Raw genomic sequence first — 19,157 nt, 5'->3', positions numbered from 1 at the left:
TGACAAGAATAATAACGTGTAAGAGTCAGTAAAAGAATGCATTATTAATCACCCTGGGTTTCATTTAGGCCGTCAGCTCAGTGGGTGAGCTCTGTAGAAAGAACAGTGGAGATATTATCATTATTATTTACTTGTCCACGTAGGAGTCATGAACCAGGACATCATTGTATTAAGCAATGTGCAAACACACAGGAGAAAGCTGGTTCCTGCCCTAAAAAACCTACAATTTTACCATAAAACAAAGGAAACAGTGCATACTTACTGTAGATGGACACAGATGGAGGAAAACAGCTATGTCTGCCAACTTAATGCTTATTTTTAACAGCAGCATGGTATTTATAGTAATGAAGTGCTAAAATACTTTTTTAGGATTTTTTTTTTCACAGAAAAGAGATGAAATCTGGAATAGAGAATCAGCAAAGGAAAAGTTGTATTTGCAGAAGTTAAGGCAACCATGAAGGGCAGCTTTGGGAGAAAAAAGCTCATTTGAAATTGGAACAAAAGGACAACAAGTCCTGATAGTGGCTGTGCAACCAATAATCAACAGAAAATTGAAAAAAGCAAAATATGGAAGGGGTGAAGAATGTTCACAGGTTGCTATTACATCTCTTATGTCAAGCAAAAGAGACAAGTGGAGAAGGAAAGAAAATATTATGAAAACACTGAGCAGGCAGATGGTCTATGCTACAGCAATCCTACAGCAACAACAGTGTTTATTAATGGTGGAAGCTAGATAGAAAGTGATGAAGGACTTTATCTGTTTGTGAGTATTTGTGTGTATGAAAGGAATAATTGAGTGACAGGATGCAGACGAATACATCTTTAAAAGGCTTTACTAAAAGTCTTAGAAAACTCAAACAATGTCTGGGCAGGGTTTACAATATATATTTTATTGATTTATTTCTTTATAATATGTTTCAGATGAATGAAGATGAAAATGTGATCCAGTGATCCAGAAAATTATTATTAGGAAGTATTTGTTAGAAAATAATTAAGGACCTCGCATAATGTTTTTGATTTGCTAAGAAGCTAGGGGTCCACAAGCAAGTAGAAGTTCCATCAAAGCAGAGTTTCTTGTGAGGTGAAAACGGTGGTCTAAGCTAAAGAAGGTGTTTGAACACCTGCAAATCATTTTCTTATATGAATAATATAAATCTAAAGGAAGAGCCATTTCGTAAGTCCTTCCTGTGTGGGGAAGAAAATAGATTTGATTTATGCAGGATGTGACAGAAGCACGAAGAAAAAGGAATACTAGGAGAAGACAATATCATGAGAAGGGAGCAGGTAGTCTTATGTAAAGAAAAGGCCAGATAGCTGCATAAAAGCTGATAGACATGCCAAAGAGAGTGAACAAGAATGGCCAGGAAGAGGTTTTGAGAGTGCCTGGCAAGAACAGTTTCCACACAGGGCAGGGGCAAAAGGCTGTGCTGGAGAGGGCATGGGTTGAAAAGCGAGGAGAAGAATTACCAATTCTCATTGTAAACAAGTTATTTGATGAATTTACAATGAAATAGAGCAGGGAGTTAAGGCTGCACTTGGAGAGGAACGAAAGGTCAAAGGTGACATCTTCTAAGATGAAAGCATCTAAAGCACATTGTACCGTGAGGTGAAAGTCAAAACAGGGTGTGAAGGTAAGGAGAAGAGTAATAGAGGGGCTGTCTGTGGGAACAAAGGATGTGAGGAGCTGGAATAGAACAGGGCATGAGGATGGAATTTGGAGGAGAGAGCAAAAGAGAAACATTGATGTCTATGACAGAACAGAGTGCAACCTCTGTAAAAGGAGGAGGAAAATGGAAATGCATGCCAAGGTGAGGAATGAAGGTCATGGCTTTTATTGCCTAAGATTTCCTGGAAGCAGAGCAAAATTCTAGCAGAAACAGAAGTGAAGACAGGAAAATGGGAATATTTGAGATATAAATTAAAACTGATGAAAAGTAATGTGGGACCATGGACTGGGGATTGAGTTAAGGCAGAGCAAAGTCTCTAGGAAGGCATCAAAGAGGAAAGAAAGAATTTGCAGTGGAGCTTGACAAGACATATTCAATATGGTTCAAGAAAAAAAGGATAATGTGTGTGTTGGTGGTGAGCCAGGAAAAGAAGATGGATTAATGGAACTTGAACTAAAAAAGAGGAGCCAAAAGCACCAAAGTGGAGCAAAGTAGAACAAAACCTGTAGGGAAGAAGGCCTGCTGTTGGAAATTCAGCATCAGGCAGCCATACACAGTGAGAGCAACCATCTTGCTCGGTGTTAACTGAAGAAAATAATAGGTGGAGTTTGATTTCTTAGACTTTAAAATTATTTTGCTAGACCCTGGGGAAAAGGCAGATGAAGAAAGCTCACTTGTTCACTTTTCTGGTGATGCAAATATACCTACTGCAGGACACCTGCTACCTCAGTATCAGACCAAACAAATCCCTTGTCAAATCAGAGACGAGAGTGCTAACCCCAGAGTACAATACAAACTACACTTGATTATTTTGTTGTAGTCTGAACTGCAAACCAGACAGCAAATATATGCATTTTTATTTCCTTTTCTTGAAGTCACTAAAATATCTTTTACAGGTGGTTATAAAGTGTAATCTATAAAATCAATCAGGATAGCAGTTTTGGACTTGTACACCACTTTCTGGATATGTATAGTAGATTCAGCCTTAACAACTATTTACACAGATCTTTTTTTTACATTAATCCTTGCCTCTTGAGTCTATCACAGTTTTAAACTATCTTTCAGGCAAATCCTGAAGATATGCTATCCCCTTATGGAGGATATCTTAATTTTTTTAATGACTTATTTTTGTTAAAAATGTATTGTTTTTCTATGCTTAAAAGTACATTTGAAGTATGCTTTGCACTTATGTTTTTCTGTAATGAGAACTAACCCATCGTCCATGCAAGGGGTGATGCAATAGACTGTGAGAGAGTCTTCACATAATACCAAGTGAGGAGAAAACAATCAAGATTGATGCACCTATGGATTTAGTAGGCATGTATCAATGGTTAATTTTAGTGATTAATTTTAGTGGACTAAAACTGAGTCATGTCAGGAGTCCTATGGAGAATCAGGGTGAGTTCATCTCACTAAGTCTTCTAGGCAACTTTTCCAGTTTTCAGTGGGACAGTATTTATCTTTGTCCGCTGCATCACTGTCATGTTTTATCCAAGCTTGGTATTGTCATGCCCAAAAAAACAATTAAAGTTTAATTTTTGTGGAAGTAACTAAGAAATGAATAGTTTCTATAAGCAATTCTTTAGTCTGATGCCTTTGAATAAATACAGCATCCTGACAGTCTTATGTCCTAGTAGACTTCCAGTCCTGATAAGTTTTTTAATCTTCTACTGCTGCTATGCTACTTATTGATTTAGTGAGAAACAGTTAAGAAGCAACATGCTAATGGGTAAACTATAAAGAAGGGACAATATCTGTGCTACAAAGAGATTCCAATCAAAGCCCTTTGAATTCTGGGGTGATCTGCTCAGCTAGGATGTAGTTTGGGCAGTCTACTCAGTCACCACCCTGACCGTCCCAGCACTGTGCTGCATTCCCTGGGTCAAAAAAATTGTCATGTTTTTTCTTCCCTCTTACCTTGAAGAACTTTCTGAATACATATTTTCTCACTCTAGATACCTAGATCCCAAACTAGCTAAGCACCTCAGCCTGTGCTTGACTTAGTAAATGAGCTGTATGCAATTCTTAATTAATTAATTGAGAGTCTAAATGCATCTCAAGGTATGCTTAATATTAAACCTATGCACATATGCTGTGCTGAGTTAGAGGCTAAACAATGTGAAGGGTTCTGCCTTGCAGAACTGAGAGAAGTGAAACTTATCCACAGATAACAGAGCATGAAATGTTAACTGTTTACAGACACATTGCCTTTGAGACCATGCTATGATGCAGTCATTTCTTGTTACGGGTAGAAATATTCAAGAGAATCACTGAATCATAGAAAGGCTTGGGTTGGAAGGGATCTTAAAGAAAACCTAGTTCAAACTACCCCCTGCTATGAGCAGGCATGCTACCCACTAGATCAGGCTGCTCAGAGCTACCTCCAACCAGGTCTTGAACACTCCCAGAAATGGAACATCCAGAACTTCTCTTGGAAACCTGTTCCAGTGCCTCACCACCCTCTGATTAAAGAATTTCATTCTCACATCTAATCTAAAATTCTTCTTGTTTAGTTTAAAACCATTCCCCTTTGTCTTGTCACTATCTGCCCATGTTATAAGTTGCTGTACCTATTTTTTACAAATTGCCTTTTAAGTACTGGAAGGCCAAAATGGGGTTTCCCTTCATTTTTCAGGAGCACACAATACATGGACTTGCATTTTTCTCATGAAAACATAGCTACTTCAAAGTGATTTAACAGTAGCAGCAGTTAACTATTGAGAGAAAATCTTGATATTGCCTCCTTCAAAAGTATATTTTCTATAATATTGTACTCACAGGAACAAGTTGTTTTCACACAGTCAAACACTAGGATTAATTGGTATGGTATTCTTACAAAACACAACTGATGGAAATGCCTATTCAAATTGAAATATCAAGAATAACCCTGAATCCAATGTTCTGTTCATTCCCAAGAAAAGATATATAGCATCTTTCCTTGAAAACTCATGTTTATCTTCAGCAGGTGAAATTCACCTGTGAGAATGTGTAATGACCAAGACCCTCCATCTACCTATGCCCTGACTTCTGCTTCAAAAGGAAAAAGGGCTTAAAATATATAAAAAATATATTCTTATGTACTTTTAAATTTTACACCTGTTTGCACTGGTTCATACCACTTCCTAGACTTGTTTCTGAAACCCACAATATCAACAGTATTTCTCTTGAGAAAAATGGCCTTTTAATTCATTACTTGTATCTCCATGACAGTAAGTGCTGATGTGATCATACTGGGGAATGAAAGTGCTCTTCTTTATGTATAGGTATCCACCATGCTTATCAGCCTAGCTAAATTTCTCAGCTAGGACCTGAGGAAACAGCTTGTCTCATGAGAGATTGATTCTGTCTTATGGCATGTCTGCCCTTAATCTGTATCTCCAGCAAAGTAGGATTACTCTGCATCCTCAATAACAAGTTTTCAGTATCTCACATCAGCATTTTGAGAGTTTTTGTATTTGTTGAGCATTGCATTATACTTTGGCACTTAGATGACTATTAAAGATAAATGATTTCCTGTCCAATACAGAATCACCTGTTTAAAAGTCTAGGCATTTAGATGAATAAACGACTAATTCATATATTATTTCCAAAATTGGAAGTGCTTATTTCTTTGAAATTAGTATTTTTGTTTCATTAGAACAAGTTAGAAAGTGTATTCCATGGTGAATTAGATATAACTATCAAGAGGAGTTCGGGCAGAGATAGTTTTAATTATTTTCATTCATCCCAGCTAGTGAGGCCAATTGTTATGCATTTATGTGATTTTCAGTTGTTACCTCTGACCAGGATTCCTTCAGTAGCCATCATTATCCCATGCCAACTGCTCTCTTATTTGCCTACTGACAACCAGTTTCCTTTCCTAAAACATTTGGAGTAATTTGAACAGTTCTCTGGAGTTTAAGGCTTTCCTGTGCCCATCAAAACACAAGTGAGATAGTCAAGAAAACAGTGCACAGAAAAGTATCATGAACCTCAAAATATTGAAATAAATTCAAATTTCTGGTCTCATGAGACTGCATTCAAGATTGTGCCTGCTGATCTGTAATGTAAAAATATAGCAGACTGTATTGTGATAACATCAGAAACCTGCATACTGAAATTTGTAAGTATTTTCCAAAGTAGCAAAAATATCCTTTTGGCTGAATTATGTCTATCTGTAAACAGAAACATTTGACATGACATATTTCAGAATTACTATGTTTTGTGTTTGTGCACATATCTGTGTCAATGGTTTAAATGATAATGAACATCTAAAACAAAAGGAGAGATAGATGAAATATGAAATGGTCATATGAAATGCTGCACAGCTATTTTAAAATTAATACTAGTGTAGGACCTGAGAGTGCTTTTCCCCCACCAGATACTTGGTCTCAGTGAATAAGACTGCAAATCTGCAAATCTTTAAAGAGAGGGAGGGCAACTACACATACACTTCTACCACTTTGGTCCCTTCCTTACTTATAAAGACTCTTCCAGCTTTACAAGACTAATCTCACATGGCTAAACACTGAGAACAAATGAATGCATTTTTCATAGCTACAGGTTGCTCTCATAAAACAACTCAAAATGCCCCTGAATTTTTAACTCAGAGCATTTTCCCAATAATTTTGTGACTTTCATAGTCTACTATCATCCCTCTGTCTAATTTAACTTCTCTGATGCTTTGGTGAAATCCTAACTTACACAATGAGTAAATGCACAAATATTATATTCTGGGTCATTCCCAAGTATGTGCAGTATTGAATAAAGACATGCTTCCTGCAAGGCTCAGAACAAATGAACATCCATGACCCATTTGCATACTCAACATTTCATTTCTTCCAGCTAAATGCCACTTCCTCAGTCCCAGCAGTTTTACTGCTGAATATCTAGCAGATACGAATTCCTTAGTGGGAGAAATTGTGTACCTTGATAAAGAACATTTGCAAATGAAATACCTTTGTTAAATTATAGCATCAGAATAACATATCTTTTAATACAGAAATCGCCTCAGAATATAGGATTTAAAACTATAGTAATTGTCACAAATCAAAGAGATATCTCAGTGTTATAAAAAGTCTCTTTCAATAAAGAATAAACATAAATCTATCCTCTTATATTCTCAGAGTATGATTCATCTCACTTTATTAGCTCTCATAATGTAGGCATTTAGTCTTATGTGGGCTACATCTGCATTTGGTGGATTGAATGTAGAGTTTGCTAGAGGGTGACCTGATCCTTCCTCAGGTAGGTGTCTAGGGTAAACAGGATGAATTACTAGATGCTGTCTCTCTCTGCTGATTATTGATGGATGTTATAATATTAGCTTACACTAGACATCTTTTTTAGAGGTTTCAGTTAGAAGGAAAGAATCCCACACTACACATATTATGAATCTCAGGCATTTAAATTATTTTACCCAAGATGCTAAATGAAGGTCAAGCTTCAAACTTTCACAAAGCAGTTACACTCCCTTGCTGGAGACTGAAACAAAACGTGTGTAATTGATGATGAAACTAAACATTGCCAACAGTTTTTGTAAACCTCTCATGAGTCAGATGGCTCTTTAAAGATATGGTTTAAGTGTTTCTGATTGGGATGATATAATCTCCTTTGGTGCTTTGGGCTTGTGTACTATGGGATTGATAGAATTGATGCCACTACAGTAGCATAAATGATTCCTATCTGTTTCAGTGAACTATTATCAGTTGCTAAATATTCATCAAATTCTAACAGTGGCCTGAAATCCTCAGGACAAAATTCTGGGATACAACTCATATAAAACTGTCCAGCTTCTTCTAGAAGTGTAAGCTAATATATAAAGCAAACAATCAGTAATATATGTCTGCTAGAAAATAAATACTTGTGGCCTACTTCTTTAGAAGCTCCAGTGGTGCCATGGCTTCAGAACATGAAGTCTTCCCAGTTCTGCCAGGGAGAGGAGCTGAGCAGAGTCGGGTAATTGAAACCTGCTTAGCCCAGGGGTGCATTGACTTGTGCTGGCAAGATACGGAAACTAATCAGGAAATTGTGGAAATGAGCTAATACTGAGAGGAGATTCCATGGGGGTGGGGTTAAAACTGACAGTTTGCACAGACAATGAGGCTGGATCAACAACTCAGGAGAGGAAATTTTGTCCGAAGTGGGTTGAACAAAAACACAGTAAAGAAAAGACTGAGTAATTAAGATCAGGGAGCTAGAATTACCTATGGAAAGAGAACAGGATTGAAAAGGAGTGTTGGATTACAACTGTGATAGCCACATGATATGACTGTGGCTCACAGAGCAAAAAGATGAGGGCTGACAATTCAGAGAAAAGCAGCACGGTACGTGAAGACAGACAGAGAAGGGACAAGACTAGCTTGTAATGAACACGCCTTTTCAAAATTCTGAGCCAAATCCTCTTTTCCTCTACCAGAAAACCAACCACAGAAAAACGCTCTGGGTACACTCACTGAGCAGAAATTCACTATAAAGGGAGTGTACAACTCAGGGAGACTTGTCTTTCCAGCTGATCAAAGAGAAGATTAAAAGAACCTGAAGACAGACAAATTCAGATGCAGCATCCAGTGCACATTTTTAACACAAAGTTAATATCAATTATAATTTATGAATAGATATGGGAAATTTTCTATCAGGGAAGAATTTTCAGATAAAAACATCAATATTTTTCAAGTTTCAAAAAGAAATGGTTGGGAAAATTCCTATGGAATATGTTATCTTATGAAGCAAGTATTCTTTTTTAATCTGTAAATGCCTTCTCCAGACCCCCATTCTAGTCCATATAGAAAAGAACAAATTCTTGTCGTTATTAGTTGGTTACTTAAAGTTTTTAAGGAATCTTGATTGATTCTTGGTCTGTTTATAAGGAAGAATTTTCAGAGAAAACTCTACAACAATTTAATGAAATCACATTACTCCCACACAGGGAGTTGAAACATGGCTTCTCAGTTATTAGTCACAAATTCATTTTATTAACTGTCCAATCAAGTTTTCTTATTAGTGCTTCAAAATAATTTAATTTTTGTCAGCAATATAGATACATGTTATGTATTTATGTTCCACAAAACATGGAAAATATATTGCTCTGGCTAAGTAGATATGACCTGTTTTGATAAAAGAAATTGCACTTTTTCTATTTTTCATACTGTTTGGTTTTTTTTTTATTCTGTGTAATACTTTATATTTTTCTAGGACGCTTTTTTAATGATGGAGGAAAAAAACTGTAGAATAAATAAACCAATTTTTTACAATGATAGAACTAAAAAAGAGAACACATATTTTACCTACTATCTTCAGCTCTAAATATTAGAGAGAAAGTATTTTATCTAACCTAGCTGATGCATGTATAAAGTATAAGGTAATATTTTAAGAGTTGAAATGCATTCACATATATGAGTAGCTAAGAGTAGCACTTGGAGATGCTGATAAATCAAAGGAATTCTATACACCTATGTTTAATTTATATAATATTCTAAAGGTCTCTAAGAAAATGGATTAAATCCATTAACAGATATTTTGTTAACACTGTATCCATATATAGAGACCGCTGAAATACATTGATTTAAATTTATCAGAGCAATTTCTATTTTTTTAATAAATCGGAGTTTTTCTCTTGCAAATATATATAACTTGTTAAGGTAATGTTCTGAAGTACAGAGAATGTAAGAATGAAATATCATCTCCAGACAATATGAAGCAAATGCTCTGGATGTTGTGAACATCTGTGTTCCAATTATTGTGATAGGGAAGACTTCTACATTTCTTTTAGAATCTAAACAGTCTAAGCTCACTTTCTGCAGTTACACCTCTCCACAGGGACTTCAGTGGAAAAGGAAGATATATTCTACCTAACTTAAGTGTTTCATGACATTTCTAATGCTTGAAGAATTCAACACTCTACACAAGCTCTTCTGGATCATCTATTCTACAAGTTCATTCACACCAAGATTTCAGCCAGGTAAGAGATTTCTCTTAGCCCCCTTTAATCCTGTTTCCCATGACTTATGTGAAGTAACAAGCTCAGCTCCCCCTTTTCTGACTGAAGCATATATTATAAGCTGTACAACACCACTTGTTTTTAATAGGCTTTTCCTCTGGGTTCCTTGCAATTCCCAACAATGTCAGTAGGAATGATGTGAACATATGGTTAGAGAAGGCCTGAGAGAGGGCAGGAATTCTCATGCCAAGTGAACAAAATTTTGCACCACATTTCAAGTGTTTTGTGGGTTGGGTGCTGCCAGAGATGCTGTATGAACAGCACTGTTTGCAGTATTTTGACATTGCATGGAGATAACCTGGAAACACAGGCAAGCAATTCAGCATTGATGAAGAGTGAAACCTTGGAGACTGAGCAAGTTTTCAGCAGAAGGATGAGATTTAGCTGAACTAATCCTCTCATCATCTGACAGGATGCTTGAACATGACAACTTCATTTGTGCATAGAAATCAGAATGTCTCTCCCTTTCCCTGTTAAGGTCTATTGATACTAGTATGAAAAGTGTGACTTTTGTCAAAATGAGAACTGTGACTTTCCAAACTGAAGATTGCAGTTTGTGAAAGGTCCCAGAGGACTTCTTATTCCACTGCCTTCTATGCTTCTACTCTTGAAAGATTTTTTTTTCTTCTACAGCAGTATGTTCCCCTTAAAATAGCTGGGATCGTTTGAAATCAGAAGTTGCTCGTTATAACTCTTTAATTTCTCTGTTGGGCCATCAAGTATCTGTTGGTTTTTGTTTTTTTTTCTTCCAGACTGACCAAATGTTATCCAGGATATTTAAATTTGCAAGATTCAGTATATACTCTGTAGTGCTGGAGCCTTTAAGTTTTTAAGCACAGGAAGATTTCAGGACACTGAATAACCAGCAAGGGATGCCTGGGATGCTTGCTGTTCCTACTGTGGGCTCATTACTGAACTGAAGAAACACAGGCATATCATTCAGGCAGAAAAGCACTGAGATAGAAGGAAAAAAAATCTTATAATGAAGGAGTATGAGTGAAGAACATATTTTAAAATTCAAACATTTATCCATAACTGTCAGGGTAGTCGTGTCTACCTAAACCAAACTATCAGTGTCTTTGTGTCTCACCCATAACATATTAAATCCTGAGTTATGAATACCATTCCCATCTGCAATAATCTGGGGTTTATCTTTAAAGTCAAAGTTCTTTGAAAAGTTGTTGGAAGAGGTGATTAATCCAAGCACTGATGTCACAGAGATAGTTAAGAAATAAATTTTTCAGTTGACAGTGCAAACCTGCAAAAATTGAAATAAGTGCTATTTTCTTGAGGGATTGTAAGAAGTAAGTCTCTATGCCAAATATTTGATCTATTCTGCTCTCTTGTAAAACATATACTCTGCATAAAACACTCTCTGAAATGGGGCTGCTTGTCCAGATGAATACATTATTCGACTGTGTGGAGAAAGGCTGATCTAGAGGCAAAGTACTGAGTGTAATTTATTCCATATCCTTGCTGGAATAACTTGTGCTCCTGAGCCTCCTCAGATGTGTAGTCAATGGGGAACTCTCCAGCTACATGAGGTTTCTTAATACACCTTTCAGCTAAATCAGAGATTCAAATGCAAAATCCAGCACACAGGGAGGTCATCAGAATTTGGGATGCTCCCTGGAGAACTGTAGGTCTGTAAACCAATGAATGGATTACAATGAGATGTAAATTCAGTATTTCCAACTCTGGGAGAAATGACGATACTCCAATATTTTTCGAGATGTACTTATCTTCCTCAGTCAAACTGTAGAACCTCTCAGCATTTATTAAGGCCATAATGTACTTTGGAAGAAAGTTTAAGAGCTGACTGTATTTAAAAATATAGCTTTGATATATTTTTTTAAACTATCTTTGTATTAGGAACTGCCTCCCAGCCCCAGATACACTGAATTGAATGTCATTACTGGATGTCAATAATGTGCTCCACTGTGGTATGCAGGCTTACTCCTGTCATCTTTTAGAATGAAGTAGTTTTTAAAGCTTCACTCTAGACTCGATGAAATATCCTAAGTGAAACCCAACAGTAAGAAAGGGGACATTTGGTCCTTAATGGAGTCTTGAGCAGAAGACATCTGCAGATAGTTTGAACAACTAGTTAAAGAGCTGCTGAGTTAAGGAACAGAAATTGTTTACTTGTAGTCCATGGGTAAGTCTATTCATTCAATACTTTTTAAAACACCTGTAAATGCTATGTAATTTGAGATCTGTTGTTATCTTCCTGCTGGCTAAGGTTGAACAAACTAGGTCATATTAGAAGAGAGATCTCCTGAGCCCCAGATAAACCGCTGCAGTGCAGTAGTTGATCTTTCTTCTCCTATTCCTCCCCTGCTTTCTTAGTACCAAAGCAGTGTGATAGTTTCAGCTTTCAGATTTGTACTTGTCAGATCAACTCTTTTACTTCAAACTTGTCTCATCCCTTCCAAAGGTGTTGTTCAGCCTTTTTCTTCCTCATTTCCAGGCTCAGCAGCAGCACGGAGGAGCCCCTCAGCTGCCCCTCATCACCATATGAAAGAGAACAGAAAGTACGTGTACCTTACTGATAGGTGCCATGCACAGACAGAAGGCCTGGGACTCGATTTGCAGTGTGCCATGTTCTCAGATTACGGAGCTCTATTGTGTCTCTCCTGGTGTTGAAGCTCACACTCCCTGCAAGGGCAGGCACACATCATGCAAACATAGAGTTAACTGCTGGAGGACTTAAAGCCCACTTTGCAAAGAGAGTGCATATATTCCCCCATGAATAGCTTCATCTGTGGTTCCACCAGGAAATCAACCAATTCACACTAATTCATGGTACATTTACATGTTTACTGCATGACTGCAAACACAGGTGCTACATTTCAAGGGCCCCTAAGAAACTGGATTTTAGGGAAGTGATCAACATAATGAAGTTCACAACTGACAAATGGATGTGATGAAAAGCTCAAAGACAAAATAATTTCACTTCTCTGTTGTGTCAGTAATGGCACTAACTTACAGACCAAACTTTCATCTCAGATACTGCAAAGAATCTCTAGATGACTGCAGTGTGTGCACACAGTCTAGGATGGAGCCTTTAGATATTGAACTTCCTGGGGGCTGTTATTGATTTTGTTCCATTTTACTATTGGAGGCAGTCCACTGAATTCTGACCTGGGCTCTACAATAATGCCTTTGGGCTCTGACACCAGGGCAAAGCAAGAGTTACAAGAAAACAGAATTTAAAAGATAATGTGTTCAATGCACTGATTCTCTACAGTTATATATTCACCCTGGAATCAGTGATCAACACAGAAGCTCTCAACATGAGTATAAAAATGTCAGAATCAGTTCCTTAATCTTGATGCAGTTTAAATATTACTTCTGGCTAAGTATTACATCTGAACCAAACACATGATTTGAGCTTACAGACACAAGTTTGTTCCTGAGCTGATTCATGTCAGTTTTATACTCATAAACATCTTTTGATTTCAGTGGCATTAATTCATATTTTCAATAACTCAATATGGAATATGGAGTAGTCTTAGTGTGTCTGTTCAGAACAGCCAATGAACTCCCTTGGTACATAAAGAAAAAATTCTATTTTCAGTATTAGAGAAAAAAAATAAAGCCAGTCAGGATACACTAAACCTCTTCACTGAAACTAATAAAGAAAACAAATGCACAGCTCCTTGAATGAGGACATATCCTTGAAAGAGACAGTATTATACAATACATGAAGGCTCTTACTCCACTGATACTTTCACATAAGATGGGATGTATAAGATAACTGTTGTATACAAGGGCCAAGACATTAAACTAATCTTAATAAGATCCCTTTGTGTTAAATCAGAGAAGAGGCTGGATTTGAAAAAAAGGGTGCAAGTGGTATATTTTTCATATTTTCTCTCTCAAAAGTTTTCTGAGGTGAAGTGGAATAAAGAAATACTGGAAGGTTGATGGAAGGTTAAAATATTCACAAAATAAACTTGATTTATTCAAGCTTTTCATAGTCCCAAGAAACATGTTTAATGGGAGCTGAAAGACTTGAAAAGAAACCTTATTGTGGTGCACAGCAAAGTAATGTGGAAAAAAAAATCTCCATATTTCTTCAGCCTCTAGCTTAGCTCTCACTGTGGGGAATCTTGCTGTGAAAAGATTAATCACTGGTGCTTAATAGTATCTCTGCTGGTTGCACCAGGATAGCAAGGGGCTGCATAATGCAGCAGATGCTTCCTTCTTTTAGTGTAGCACCTACAGAACTGTGAACGTGCCAAAGGGTTGTCAAACTCACCCTGATGGAAAACTGACCAGCAGATATTGGAAGCATGTTACCTGGCTCTCCAGAGAGCACAGATTCTAGAAGAAGATTAAATGGTATCTTTTGTCCCTCCTATTTTCTTTTGTTTTATGGAGAAAGCAAAGGAATGACCTCCTACAAAGCTAGCTAACCCTCAGGGTACTTCCAGAGCCAGGTATCAAAGATTTTCCATTTTTTAAAGCTACTCATTAGACATGATTAGGGACTTTGACTTCTTTTCTTGATCCACTCTCTTTTTTTCCCCTCCAGCACTTGCTTCCCCTAGAAGCAGAATGGACATTTGCAGTAATTGTTGATAGTTGATTACATCCCATTCTTTATTAGTTCTGCTTAGCTCTCCTTCTTGCTAGCACCAAAACAACTGCAGTTCCTTTTGGTCCTTATTGTCCTAAACTCTTCATAGTATTTTCCCTTCCCTCATCTCCTCCATAAGCAGATCTATCAATTTTGTTATCACCATCATCTCTAGTTGTTCAATTTACAGTAAGAAAAAGTCTAATGAAGAAGACTTAAAAATGAGGTCTTGTGTAAGATATCAAACAGGGAGATGCTGCAAGGAAAACTACTTGGGGTAGTTTTGGGGTATTTTTGGGATTTTTTTTGGGTTTTTTTCCTTACCTTTGGCTTTTACTTGGCCAGAGATATGTCCTTTCTAGGCACAATCAACCCTCTTTTGAGTTTCTTCTGCGGTATCAAAACTTCAACAACTTTACCTGAATGCTCTTCAGAGACTGGGGTTCAAAGGTTCTGTCTTTAAAGGGTTTTCTCTATTTTTCCATTGGCAAGAAGAAAAAATGGACAGGTTTATCTAAGTTAAATGCTTTTCAAAGATATTTTCACAGGAGCTTTCATCTCCTTTTGTCTTTGTTTCTAATTTTCCCGAAAATAACTGCAGCGACACAAGAGCAGTCCTTTTGATCATTTCAGTGTTAGTGATGATACAGCTTTGTGAACAACAAGGCAGCTTGTCTGAAAAAGCCATCTTCTTCCAGAAGCAGCAGAGGAAATTGGGTAGAGCAACTGGCAGTCTTTCCCTCATGTCAGTCACCTGTCACAGATTCTTGTCCAGCAGGAAACGACAGGATTGACAATCTGCTACCTCTAGGGACTTCCACCATGGAGAGAGTGGCTGTTGCATAGGCAGTAGAGATGCTGCAAGTAAACCTAATGCTTAAATTCAAAGGAAAACTGAGCCTGAGGAAAGTCTGTTGGGTTTTGATTAGCAGAAAGGATGAACTCCTAATTCCAGCTCCCTTTTTTCCAACAAAATGCCACAGAAAGAGGATAGACACACATACTACATAGCAGCAGTAGCCAGCAGAGGTGAAATTCAGCTCCAGATTCTCTTAAACCAGAAAAGACTTAAATGTAGCCATGTGTATGTCAACTAGGTGCTCCAAGTATACTATTACATTCACTGTGGGTTGAGTAGAGTTGCCTGAGAATGAATGTGTTCTTCCACATGAGACATCCCAGAGTACTCTGGTCAAAATGCAGGTAGATATGCTGTCTGCAGCAAATGGAGAAACATATTTTTTCAAAAAAAGAGATTAAAAAGTAGGAGCAATAGAGAAATGAAGTGATAAAAGGCTTCTCTCTGTAAGTGGGCAGGAAAGGACTTATCTTCTGCTGCTTAAAAATAGAATCTCAAATATATTAGTTTAGATGACAGTACCTAGGCAAAGATCCAAGCTGAAGACTTGTTTATGGGCTTGAACAGTAAGTAGGATGATGGTGTTTTCCACAGCAATCAAGTAAGAAAGTCACAGGAAAGGTGTGGGGGAAGAAAGATTAGAGAAAAATGCAAATAATCATATTGCCTGTCTACTCAATTAACATCTAGGCCTACTTTGTAGCTTCCTGAAGCCTCAGTGAGGCACTTGGTAGGTGACAAACAGTCAAAATAAGCGACCCACCAATATTTATTCAGGTAGAAATTTCAAATATTCTGGTATGTATTTCTCCACTATAAATAACTTTCTGCAAATTCAGTGTCCTAATTTTGTGTTCAAGATAAAGAAAGGGAAAAAAAATAAATGCTTCAACAAAAAGTTGAAATTTTTGGTTTAATGTGTTGGTATCTGGGAGATTAAAGTACTGTGTTGAAACACGGGCAGAAATTCAAAACTACAGACTTTTTTTTACATCTCTTTTCAGTCTTCAAATACATATGTACTTAGTTAATTCTTGCTCTTTTTAATTTTTTTTTTATTTTTTTTATTTTTAGTATTAGAATTGTATATTCAATTTCCATTCTCCAAATTAGTTTTGTTACCCCAAAACCCCTGCACTGTACTTATCCTACCTCTAGTAAAAGGTTTTGGAGATGTTAATTTTCTTGGTGTTTAAGTAAATGATACAAAGGTGACATGCTTGGTCTTTCTTGGCTGTTCACAGGTTAGAGCAAAATTTGTGTCATTTAAATTTTGTTGCATTTAATAAACCATGAGCTCAGAGGAAGCATTATTGTTTGTGGCTTGTATATTTTAACTGTGTATATGCAAAATAGTGTTTCAGTTTTCTGGTACATAGCTGCTTGATTAAAAGAAACAACTTACAGTGGTGACTGTAGACACTTTACCTTGTAAATTGTGTTTTAGAATAACTGAAACAAACAACATGTTTACAGCTAAGAGATACTTATAAAAAAACCTGAAACTTTGATCATGGGGGATTTTAATTTCACAGATACTTACTGGGATAACAAGTATGCAAAACCTGTAAGGTGGGAAGCATGTTTCCAGAGGCAATGCATAATTGCTTACTTACTGAAGTCAGTTTATTGACTGAACTTCATGATCAGAGGTTCTTGGCACCCAGAGCTAGAAAATCAGCCCATCTTGATAAATAGAGCAGGGCTGATTTAGGGATCACAAATTCACAATACAGAAAAGAAAAGAAGATAAAGCAACAAAATTAGTTCTGGCTCAGTGAAGTTTTGCAAAACTTATAATACTATAAGGCATTTTGATGCAGACAACTACATAAATTAGGGAGAGTTTTCTGGAAGATTAACTGGTTTTCATTATATGCCACAATATAAATTGCTTACACTTTCAGTTCAAGTAGAAGGAATAGCTTGTGGTAACATAAACAACTGAATGATCTTGATGGAAATGAGGCCAGCTCTCATGACTGTGTAGGAAACCTGGTGCAGGAAAAAAATGGGAATTATTTAAGAAACAGTTGGACATACTGCAGTTACAATTCATTCAGGCTAAGTCTCAACAGGGGGAATGTAATTCAGACAATGTGCTTCAACAGAGTGACAATAACAACATTTTTTACATGTCTGCTTAGGGAAGGGGGGGATTTACACTTATATTTTTAAAAAATTGCAAATTTCTAAGATTTAATTAGAAGATCAAGAGGAAATATTGACTAGAAGGTTGCAGAATGTATTACAAGTATGCAAAAAGGGCTTTCTCACAGGTGGGATATTTGCAGTATACAACAAATAAAATGGAAATAGTCACTAAAAAATTGGTGGTTGGGATTATTTGGCATAAGGAGTTAAGTGATTTATCAGGGACTAGGACATTCCTTCTACTCTCATAGATGGAATACAAGGAAGACTTGTCTTGAGATTAATTTCTGGGTCTTGGTTTATTTGTGCAAATTTGTTGCTGATTTCAATGTGACTGCTGGTGTGTTTAAGCCAAGTGAGGACTGGCCCTTAGGATTTGCCACAGTACCTATAAGTGCCTGGAAGGAGGAATATGGGAAAAGAAATTCATAGCAGCAAAATCACTGCAGTTTGATGCAGTTTGATGTGCAGTTTGATGGAGATGCAAAATTGCATCTCCATATATACACATCTTAGGCCATGTATATATAGAAAAACATAGGAATTTTTGGTATTAGATAACCATGTTGCATTTGCATTCTCAAATGAGAGACAGGGACACAAGGAGGAACCATTAAAGACAATGTAAAGGACATTGGCACATACAGGGAAAGAGAACACAAGCAGGTTGCATAAACATCACTTATAGCTCTGTGTGACACAGACTAGACTTCATGCAGACAGGTGAACTGAATTTTGATCCTCCCTGTTTATAAAGCTCTGAGAATTTACAATATGAGTCAAGATTCACTTGCATTTAACAGAAGTTCTTCACAACCAACAAATAAGTGTAATGTCAGTCAGATACTTCTATGTGCAAAGACATAAAATCATAAAACCAGAAATCTATTGCTTTTACATTTACTTTTCCATTCTTAAGGACTATTTTCAGAAATTCACATGTCATTAGTTGCTCTTTATTAATCCCTCTCTAATCTTTACTTATCTATCACTGCTGCCAATTAAAAAAAAAAAAAAAAAAAAAAAAAGATGCCAAAGCATTTCAACTGAACTACAGCAATTTGATCACCTGGATTCATTAAAAATATTCACATATTCTGTGGCTGTGGTTACACAAGAGATCAAAGTCAGTCATCATCACTGTTCCTGCCACAGCCTTAAAATCTGTAAGGAGCATGGAGTACCGTGAAGGGGCAAATTTTCAAGCACTTACACCACTATTTTTATATCAGAATTGAGAGCCATCACTGACCTTTTCCTTTGTTTGTTTTACCCAGCAGTATTTTTATCTGTTACTACCAAGCTGATCACAACATGGCATTAGTATACTCCAGGTTGAGAAAATACACCTCTCAGATCAAATAAAATGCTGCTTTCCCTGGTAAAAACCCCAAAGTCACATAAAGAAAAACCCTTGTAGGAAGGCAAGGCATCAGTGGAGAATGTTATCCTATTGATAAGAGTAATACTATTTAGGATGAAAAATTTATCTTATTTCTACTGAAAACAAGACCTCACAAGGTCAGTAGTGGCTGCCATTTAATTTATCCACTGAGATCCGCAGACAAATTTCTATTCCTTTTGTGTGTTCATTTTCATCTGTGGAAGGGCTACAGTGAAAGGATAGGGGATACCTTGATACTATGAAAAGAATGGGGACCATGACACTCTTGAGCATCAGCTCTATGTAATAGCATATATAAACACAATTTCTCAAACTGGGCAAAAAATGTGCTGGTCTTCAGCTTAGACACATTAACCATGATCCTTTTTTTCCTTCTGCATAAACTGAAATTTTCTTCAAATATGAAGTTTTGCATTTTATTTTAAAAGACAACTTACATTTTAGTTTTTTATTTGCAGAACTTAGCATTTAGGGAAAAATGTCTCTTCTTCAACATGCCCATCATGGTC

Source organism: Oenanthe melanoleuca, chromosome 1 (genome assembly GCF_029582105.1).
Source record: "Oenanthe melanoleuca isolate GR-GAL-2019-014 chromosome 1, OMel1.0, whole genome shotgun sequence".
Classification (NCBI taxonomy): Eukaryota; Metazoa; Chordata; class Aves; order Passeriformes; family Muscicapidae; genus Oenanthe; species Oenanthe melanoleuca.
Note: the sequence above shows the minus strand (reverse complement) of the source record.